Consider the following 10,884-nt stretch of genomic DNA (forward strand, 5'->3'; position numbering starts at 1 on the left):
GATAGCCACCCATTAGAAAGAGAGGAGTTCATAATATATGTTGCCCTTATATAATATTAAAAAAAATAATAATAAAAGGACTGAAAACAACCTCCAATATTATAATGTGATATCTTTTATTGGACCAATTTAGTGCATTTTTTGGCTAGCTGTTAGAATTTACACTCACTTTGTCAGATGAAAACAGAATGTGCAGATCAGAGCACCTTTGAGCTGCTGAAATTACTGTATGTCAGCACTCCCTGGCTGGAGGAAGGAAGGAGAGGTGGGAGACAGAGGGAGGGAATGTCTGTAAGGAATGCCAGAAGCAGGGAGAAGGGGGCTTACAGACAGATGATCAAAAGCAAACGCCGGCGCTAGAGGCTGTTAGCACCATACTAGCGCCGGTGTTTGCTACTGCCCCATGATCAGAGCCCTCGAGCACGTGAAACAACGCGCTCGAGGGCTCTTAGGCAAGCAGTATGCAAATGCATGCTAAACAGGGCTCTTAGCACAAGTAGCTTACAAATGCATGCTAATCAGCGCTTAACGCATTCATCCCCAATGATCAGCGACCAGTGTGCCAAAGATTGGGTTGCTGGCTGCGACAAACCCTATGCCAGCTCCGAGCTGGTGTTAAGGTTTGCAGATCATTGGGGAGGAATGGTGAGCCCTGTGCAGCATGCATTTGCATGCTGGTAGGCCCCCATTCCCCCCTACAAAAACCTGCCAGCGAGGGCAGTTAAGGACATCCAAAATTGGATGTTTCTATGAGAAAGACGTCTTTCTCATAGAAACATCCGATTTTGGACATCCTTAACTGCCCATTGCAGAAACGTCCAAATTTTGGACATCCTCTACTGCCCCATCGCTATACCTCCAACACCCCCTTGAAATTTGGCCGTCCCTACAACAGAGCAGTTGAGGACGTCCATCTTCCGATTTAAAGATGGGCGTCCTTCTCTTTTCATTGGTCTCCAGCTCAGCCCAGCCCTGTGAAACAAGTGCGGGAGGATAGTGCTGAGCGCATGCTCAGGCACAATTCTCCCGCACTTCTATCCATCATCAGAGATAATTGCGCTGCTTAAATTTGCATGCATTATCTCTGATCATAGGTCTAATAGCGCTATTTTAGAGCGCTGTTTGGAACAGCGCGGGGCTTTTGATCATCTGCCTGTTAGTGTCTAGAAGGATGGAGGAGAGAACAAAGAAAAGGAAAAAAATGATAAGGTAAAGCATGTTTATTTTGAAATGCACCATAGGTGAAGATCAAGTGGGGAGGACATTTTTATTAACGCAACACACAACTTCAATACTGCCCTTCAACATAATTGGCAGCTTGATACAGAGTCTGTGGTAGATGAAAATATGTGGTTCTGTTTCTGGTCTAAAGTTATGAAACCTCTTTTCTCTGCAGCGGTTTTGCAGTCTATGTTTTTTTTATATCATAAAATCAATTGGACTCCTCGAAAACTTGCTACTGCTGGCCTGAGCTCATCAGACAAATGTTGGCACTGTTCGCTGCAAGTGGGTACTTTCTCTCATATGCTATATGAGTGTCCTCCGATCTTTCAATTCTGGAAGGCTGTTTGGAATATTATACAAAAACTTTTGCCCATAACTGATGACCTGACTTATTCAATTGTAATTTTTAAGTCCGTTCATGCAACTTTTGATTTGACCTCCCCGCAATCAAAACTATTGGACATTCTCCTCACTATTGCTCAACGGCATATTTTGCAAAACTGGAAAAACGCACAGTTGCTGAATATTCATTTCTGGTGGAATACAGTCCTGCAGCATCAGAAGTTTGAGCTCGCCATGGCTGCGAAAAGTCGGATGATAGTATCTAAGAAAAAAATTTGGTCTATTTTGGACAACTACCTCCAAACTATTCAGGCCACACCTTAAACCAGTACAAAGGACTTATTTGTTAAACACCTGGATGCTTTCCCCTCCTTTTTTCTCTTCTTTCCTTTCTCTCTTTTTTTTTTTCCTTTCCCACCTGTTGTGTTTCTTGCTTCCTATGTTTTTCCATCATTGTTTTCCTGTTATTTGTATTCTTGGAAATTAATAAAATATTTGGGGGGAGGACATCACTGAAACCTTTCGCTCAGAGTGGCATTTGGTCTAGCTGTGGCTCTGTATGTAATCTCTGATTCACTGGTATGTTCAGACAATGTTGTCTTTGCTTTAAGCTGCTCATTTCACTTTTACTTCATGAAGAGGGTGTCGGTTTCTGAAATTTAGTCATGAAACATATTAAGTTAGATCAATAAAAAGGTATCATTAATACATGCAAGTAGTCTAACAGGACATAGAAAAAGGCTCAGAAAGTGAGAAACTACCTTTTTGTTAAACTTTCCAGGGAGAAGCAGGAAATATTCAGTCAGAGATGGAGAAGACCGGTGATCATTACTGCCTTAGGGCAAGTTGCCCCGTTCAACTTGACCAGGAGCACAGGCTGGTGGGTTGGAAATGAGAGCAGAAAAGCTTATCGAGCAAGAAAGATTTTATTTTCTCTCTAGTGTCTGTCTGTTCACAGACTCCATCAATTTTAATATTTCCTGGGGCACCAGGAAGAAGTCAGAAAGGTTTCAGCAGTCACAGAGCAAAGCTGTCAGTCTGCATAAGTTCAAGAGGGAAGCCAGGATATAGTAGGGTTTTTCAACAAGCACTTATTGCTTGGCTACAAATTTGACAGAGCACTGAGATATTTCTGCACACCTGGGAGCACTCATTCACAGAGCCTCTTTTCCTGCAGGCATAACCCAGCCCCACTGGTGGTCCTGATACTGGCACCTGCACATGCTCAGTTTTCAGCGTAAGCCTGCTGCAGACTGCCAAGGTGGAAAGAAGTGTTTTCCTGCCAGCTGAGATATTTTTTTCGTGGTGGTGGTGGTGGTGGGGGAGGGAGAACACTTGGTGCCCACCCACTTCTTGCCCAGGCCCACCCAAAATCTGTTGTCTGGCTACGCCCCTGGATCCAGCACCTCTCCCTTCACTCCCCTTCAATCCAGCACCTGTTTCCTACCCCTCCTGAGTCTTGCATCTCCTCGCCCCCCCCCCCCCCCAGTCCACAAAAACATGATTTCTTTGCTGGTACTGGTGCCAGCTGTGCCAACCAGTCTTTCTTTCTGTAGTGTCCATCTTCTCTGATATAACTTCCTGTTTATGCACGAGCAGGACGTTGCAGAGGGAAGGACTGGGTTGGCCCAGACAGCTTGTTCCTGTTACCACTGCTGGCACCCACAAAGAAAAATCAGGTTTTTGTGGACTGGGCACTGGACTCATGGGGAGGGAAGGGATTGGTGCTGGATCTGCCGTGGGAGAGGAAACGGGGGTGGGGGGGGAAACAAACAGGAAAAAAAGTCACAAACCCCGTTCCCGTGCAGGTCTCTAGTCAACAGCATGGGGCCCCTGAGAGCACGAAGCCCTGTGTGGCTGCACCTGTTGCTCCTGCCTAAGACCGGCCCTGGAACCAGGAGGAGCTGGTAATCCTATCTAGTGCTCCAGCTCTATTTTCCTGCATCAGAGCTGTCAAGTTGCACAGTTCCAGGAGACAGACTTTATGGCCGGTCTTGGTTTTAAATGTACATCCTAAACCAGTGAGGTATTTGTAGTCCCTGGTTTTGCCATTGAAATCAGTGCTGCACATCTTACAATGATGAGGTTGGCAGAAATCCAGAACTGACCTAAAATCTCCCTCCTGGAATTAAGTAACTTGGAAGCTGTGCTGCACCATTTTTCATAGAAAAGGCCAAAGATGCTTTATACTTCTCTGTCCACTCTATGTGTACAGTCTGTTCACTCCTGGGTGAAAGATGGACTTTATCTTAAAATATTTTAATGCCCATGAAAATATACATAATGGATGTTATCAGGATGCACTTTGCCATAGATTTGCACATTCAAAACTGTTTTTCAGTTGTTCAAGACCAGGAAAATTGCTGAGCAAGGCATTACTTACATCTAGATTGATATAATGGTTAAAGCAGAAGGCTGAGAACTGGAGAAGCCAAGGTTTGAATCCTGTTTCTCCCAGTGATGCATTCTAGGACACTGAGCAGGTCACTTCATTCTCTACCTTAGGTACAAGCTTGGACTATAAGTTGTTTTAAGCAGGGGAATATTTACTGTACCCAGGGCCGGTCTTAGCAAGTGCGGGGCCTTGTACAGACCAATTTGATGGGGCCCCATCCTAGCCCCGCCCCCACCCTAGCTCCAGGGTAGCCACCCCTCCCTCCGAGCTCCCTCCGAGCTCCCGGGCCATCCTCTCCGAGCTCCAGGACCATCCCCCCTCCCTCCGAGGCCCCCTCCCTCCAAGCTCCAGGGCCCAGCCCCCCTCTGAGCTCCAGGGCCCTCCCTCCTTCCCAGCTCCAAGTCCCTCCTTCCCAGCTCCAAGGCCAGCAAGGCCGGCCCTCCTTCCCAGCTCCAAGGCCCCCCACCCTCCCTCACTCCCTCCCAGCTCCAAGGCCCCCCTCCCAGCTCCAAGGCCTCCCTCCCAGCTCCAAAGCCCCCCTCCTTCCGAGGCCTCCCTCCTTCTGAATTTTAAAAGTTACCTTGGGTTACAGGCAGCGGTAGGTAGCAGCAGTGAAAAGCCTGCGAGCTCGGCGCTTCAGGAGGGAAGGAAAGGCTCCTGAAGCGCCGAGCAACTGCTGCTACCTGCTGCTGCCTGTAACCTGACGAGGTAACTTTTAAAATTCAGAGGGAGGGGGACTGGAACTCGGGCGGTCGGGGCGGAGGCACGCCGCGTGGGGCCCCCTTGAGCGCGAGGCCCTATGCGGTCACCTCGGTCGCCTCGCCCTAAGACTGGCCCTGCTGAAATGTATGCCACTTTGGGCTTGAATGTGGAAAGATTAATAATCACATTCAGATCCAAAAGGTATAAAGTATAAATCCATTATTGCACCTGCTGGCTAGGATATGAGCAGCCAGGAAGGAGGCTAAGAAAGATGCTGCCGTAGCCAGGATCAGCATAGTGTTTAATTTTTCCCCATTTTATACCCCACAAATATCAAAAACAATTAAAAGCATTACAGAGCCTTTGACATGGGGTCTGCCAAGATAGTGAATGTGTTATGACAGGGGTTGACAACCTATAGCATCCATGACATAAGGTGCATGCCAAGAGGCTTTGTGCGGCTCAAAACCTAAAACAGCAAGTTTAGTAGCCTTTTCCAGTGTGTCACAACACAAAAAAGCATGACTTTTTCCAAGTCCCAGTATGGCAATGCTTATGTTCTTAAGAAATATGGAGAGAGAAGGGTATGGTTTCATCACTATACACACTGTGCAGTGAAACCATTGTGGCACACACGTCAAGTGTTTTAAGACATTTTAAAACAAAGCATGAATCTTTTTTTTTTTACACATGAATGCTGCTGACACGGCTGAGTATGTTGACAAAATGTATGGAATCATACATTTACTCTACTGAAGCTTACAAAGAGACATGACAGAGGTCTATAAAATAATGAGGGGAGTGGAACAGGTTGACGTGAATCACTTGTTTACTCTTTCCAAAAATACCAGGTCTAGGGAGCACGCAATGAAGCTACAAAGTAGTAAATTTAAAACAAATCGGAGAAAATATTTCTTCACTCAATGTGTAATTAAACTCTGAAATTCGTTGCCAGAGAATGTGGTAAAAGTAGTTAGCAAAGTGGGGTAAAAAAAAGGTTTGGATAACTTCCTAAAAGAAAAGTTCATAAGACATTATTAAGATGGACTTGTTTATTTGTAGGATTATTTATTTGTATCCCACATTTTCCCACCTTTTTGCAGGCTCAATGTGGCTTTGACAGTCACCATTTCCGGATCTGAGAAATATAAAGTGGTATAGCATTAAAATTCGTAAATGATAAGAGTAGATTACAAGGTGGTATTGCATTAAAGTTCATAGATGATAGAGTAAATTATAGAATAAGTTAGACAGTCAAATATAGAAAGTTCATTTCCGGCATGGGAAATAAAGTGGTAGTGCATAACACGTTACGCGTGACCGAGTAAGTGAGGCAGTCCGGTGTAGGGAGTTCGGCTTTGTTTAGTTTTGGTAGAATGTTGTTGTCTAGTATTTAGGATGGATCATTGTGGTATGCCTTTTTGAACAGGTTGGTTTTCAGTAGTTTTCAGAAGATTGTTAGGTTGTACATTGTTTTTATGACATTTGGCAGTGCGTTCCATAGTTGAACGCTTATTTAGGAGAAACTGGATGCATCAATTGATTTATATTTGAGTCCTTTGCAACGGGGGTAATGGAGATTCAAGAATGTGTGTACTGACCTTTTTGTGTTCCTGGTTGGCAAATCAACGAGGTCTGACATGTAGATCGGGGCTTCACCGTGAACGATTTTGTGGACTAGGATGCAGACTTTGAACGCAATTCGTTCTTTTAGTGGGAGCCAGTGTAGTTTTTCTCTTAGGAGTTTGGCGCTTTCGTATTTCGCTTTTCCGAATATGAGTCTGGCTGCTGTGTTTTGGGCAGTTTGTAGTTTCTTAATGATTTGTTCTTTGCGAAGATGGCATTGCAATAATCTAGGTGGTTTAACACCATTGATTGTACTAGGCTGCGGAATATTTCCATTGGGAAGTAAGGTTTTACTCTTTTGAGTTTTCACATTGAGTGGAACATTTGCTTTGTTGTATTTTTTGCATGAATGCGTAGTGTGAGATTTCGGTTAATTGTAACTCTGAGAATTTTCAGGCTGTCCAAAACAGGAAAGGTGCAACCTGGGGTGTTTATAGTGGTGGGTTTGTACGTTTATATTGTGAAGAGAGGATGAGACATTGTGTTTTTTCTGCGTTGAGCTTTAATTGGAATGCATTCACCCATGAATTCATTATTTGAAGGCTGTGTTTGATTTCAGTTGTGATTTCTGTTAGATCATGTTTGAACGGGATGTAGATCGTGACATCGTCTGCGTAGATGTAAGGATTGAGGCCTTGGTTGGATAGCGATTTGGCTAAGGGTGTCATCATTAGGTTAAAAAGGGTTGGTGAGAGCGGTGATCTTTGGGGTACTCCGCATTCAGATTTCCATGGCGATGATGTATTCGAATTTGATAACAGTTGGTATGTTCTTGCGGTTAGGAAGCTGTTGATCCATCTAAGTACGTTTCCTCCAATACCGAAGTATTCTAGGATGTTCAATAGTATTTTGTGGCTGACCATGTCAAACACGCTGGACATGTCGAATTGTAGGAGAAGTACACTATTGCCAGTTGCAATTGTTTGTTTAAATTTGGTTAGGAGAGTGATTAATACTGTTTCGGTGCTGTGGTTGGATCAAAATCCTGATTGTGATTCATGTAATATTGAGAATTTATTTAAGTAGTTGGTAAGTTGCTTGGTTACCATACTTTCCATTAGTTTGACTGCCAGTGGGATGGATGCTACTGGGCAGTAGTTGGTTATGTCATTTGCTTTTTTCTTTGAGTCTTTAGGTGTTGGGGTGAGTAGTATATTTTCTTTATCCTTAGGGAAGAATCCCTGTTGTAACATGTAGTTTAGATGTGACGTGAGGTCTGTTATGAAGTGTTGAGAGGCAGATTTTATTAGGTTGTTGGGACATATGTCCAGTTTGCAGTGGGATTTGGCGAATCTGTTGATTGCTTGGGTGATGATTTCGTCTGTCAGTAGATCGAAGTTTGTCCAGATTTGGTCTGCTGGGTGTTCATCGGGAGATGGGTCCAGACAGTCAATGAATTTTTAGTGGTTGGTGGTATTCAGTGGCAATGTGAGTCGTAGATTTATGATTTTTTCATTGAAGTATTTAGCAAGGTTGTCTGCTGATGGGGTGTCTGTATTGGTTGTGATGACCGATGTGGTGTCTAGTAGTTTGTTCACGAGTTGGAAAAGTTTGTGCATGTCTTTGTAGTCTGACCCTATTTTAGTTTTGTAGTATGACCTTTGTATTATACTGTTTTGGGATCTTGCCAGATACTTGTAACCTGGATTGGCCACTGTTGGAAACTGGATGCTGTGCTTGATAGACCTTCGGTCTGTCTGAGTATGGCAATGCTTATGTTCTTATGTACATGAAAGTTCTACCAAAGCAATTTACATTGTAGTGCTCTGTACTGCACGAAAGAGAAAACTGCACTGATGGTGAGCTTCTGAATGAGAGTTTGTTTTTTTGAAACATTGTGCTGAATATCTGTTTAAGGTTTGGCAAACAAAAACGACGTTTGTTTAGAATTCGTGATATACCTCTCTCAGCTAGAACCATTTAGCGTCGTGCATGTGACATTGTTGACATTTTTGGCAGGCGATTAAAAACTAATTTCACAAAGTGTGATGCTGTAAGTTTGACTTTAGATGAGAGTACTAATATAAATGATATCTCATGTTTAAGGCTAATTGCATGGCTTTATTCCTCAACACACAACATATATGGAGGAGGTGTGTGCTGTTTCACCTCTGACTAGAACCACAACATGCCAAGACGTTCTGAAGGTCGTCCCTCAAGTTATCAGTCTGGAAAATGACAAAAGAGGATCTGACATTAAAAACAAAATATTTTCTATTACAACTGAATGAAGCAACACCAGCAATGGTAGGCAAAAATGTTGAATTTATTAGCCTTCTGCAGAAACAGTTAGACAGGCCCTTGTTAATTTTCTACTGTGATATTCATCAGGAGAACTTATGTGTGACAATTTCATCAAATGCTCTCAATAATGTTATGTCTGATGTGAAACGAATTGTAAATGCAATCATAGCCTGCTCATCGTTGACCCACAAGTGCTTTAAAACTTTGCTACAAGACATGGAAGTCACTTATGGTGATCTTGATATGCAGTGCAATGTTCAGTGGCTGAGCAGGGGGAAAGTTTCTTGCAAGATTTGTTGAGTGCCTTGATGTCAAAGTTTTTGTCCAGGAACTTGGTCAGGACTATCCACAGCTGGAGGACAAAAAATGGCTTATAAATCTCATGTTCTTTCTTAACTGACATCATGGCATAGTTAAATGTATTAATGGGATCATTTTCGAAACAGAAAAATATCCAAAAAGCGGAACAAAACGGCAGATAGACATTTGTTTTGTCCAAAACATCCAAATCGTTATTTTCAAAATCCATTTTAAGGCATTTTTCTATGCAGTTCATCTGCAGTATGTCCAGATCACAAGAGGGCATGTTGGGAGTGGAATTTGAGCGTTCTTAGAACTTGGACATTTTTATGCCATAATGGAACAAAGTAAAAACATCGGGGCTAAACGTTAGATGTGTGTAGACCTGTTTCAATCACAACTAAGTCACAAAAAGGTGACTACATGACTGGATGACCACTGGAGGGATTAAGGCATGACCCCTCATTACTACGCCAGTGGTCACTAACCCCCTTCCTGCTCAAAGATGTGAAAGAAACAGTGCATACCAGCCTGTATGACAGCTTCAGATGTTATGGCCAGTCCTATTAAAGCAGCAAAATGGCCCCTGGAATAGCCTAGTGGTTGGTGCAGTGCACTGTAGCGAAGGGGACACAGGCCCATATCCCACTCTAACTGTTAAACTTGTGGTGGAAAGTGTGAGCCCTCCAAAATCCACCAAAGGTTACTGTACCCAAATATAAGTGATGCAGCCATAAGGGCTATTGTAGTCATGCACAGTTTGGTTGGTTTGAAGGTCTTACCATACAACATAAGGGGTAATGGTGAGATGTGTACCTGGGACCTTTTATGTGAAGTCCACTGCAGTGTTCCCTAGGTTGCCCCATTTCTCTTCTGGGATGGCTGTGATGCCAGTCTGCTAAGAATACTGCCCCCCAGATGTCTCAATGGCATGTTTTTTGTGCATTTTTCCCTTGGACTTTTTTTTTTTACATGGTCACAAAAGTAAAATGCACTAAGCACAAAATGTCTACCAACCGTCTAGGAAATGAGCATTTTCAAAACAAAAAGAGAGATGTTTTTCTGGCTCAATAATGGCTATGTTCTCCATTTGATTTGTGGATGTTTTCAGCGTCATATCGAAATTGCCAGCTTGCAAGGTAAAAGACAAACAGTCCTGAATTTGTGCGAAGAATGGTCTATGGTATGGTATGGTATATGGTCTTCATTCTGCAAGAAGTTGAAACATTTCCATGAAGATCTTTCCAACTGGAATTTGAGGCACTTCCTTAGAGTCAGAATGCTCACCGATGTTGACCCAAGTTACAAGAGCTTGGCACAACAAGATCTGCTGTGATACATTGCACTGCTACTGGAGGAATTTGGAAGAAGATTTCAAGACTTCAATTTCAGATCTCAGACTAGTTTTCATGTACCGCCTGATGTTGGCCCCTACAGATTTTTTAAAAAAATCTCCTTTCCTGTTTGTGTGTGAGCCAATCTCTGCTTATGCACTGACAAGGGCATTTTACTTATGATGCAGCAAATGCTATTGAGATAGACATAAGGGAAGCCACTGCTTGCTCTGGGATCAGTAGCATGGAATCTTGCTGCTATTAGGGATTCCTGCCAGGCACTTGTGACCTAGATTGGCCACTGATGGAAGTAGGATACTGAGCTAGATGGACCATTGGTCTGACCCAATATGGCTATTCTTACATTCTTATGTTTTTAACCATTGTGGCGTGCATGTGTTTTTCTCACTTTATACACTTTAATGCCACAGTAAATTTTTTTTAAGTGTATGTACAGGTACACAATCTCTTATCTGAAATTCTGAAACCTAAAAGTCCTGAAAATTGAACATTTTTTTAGGTAGGTTATCTGCATACCAAAGCTCATGTTTGGCACCAAACATGCGCCAACACAACACACGCTCAACCCAAAAGAGTTGCAGATTCTCCTATGGGTTACAGTGAGAAGCAGAAAATGAGCAATATTTACCAATTAGTACCGGTAAGCTGTGCAATACATTGACTAAGCTCCTGATTCTTAAGCTTTCTGACTACCAT

The sequence above is a fragment of the Microcaecilia unicolor genome, chromosome 1 (assembly GCF_901765095.1).
Source record: "Microcaecilia unicolor chromosome 1, aMicUni1.1, whole genome shotgun sequence".
NCBI lineage: Eukaryota > Metazoa > Chordata > Amphibia > Gymnophiona > Siphonopidae > Microcaecilia > Microcaecilia unicolor.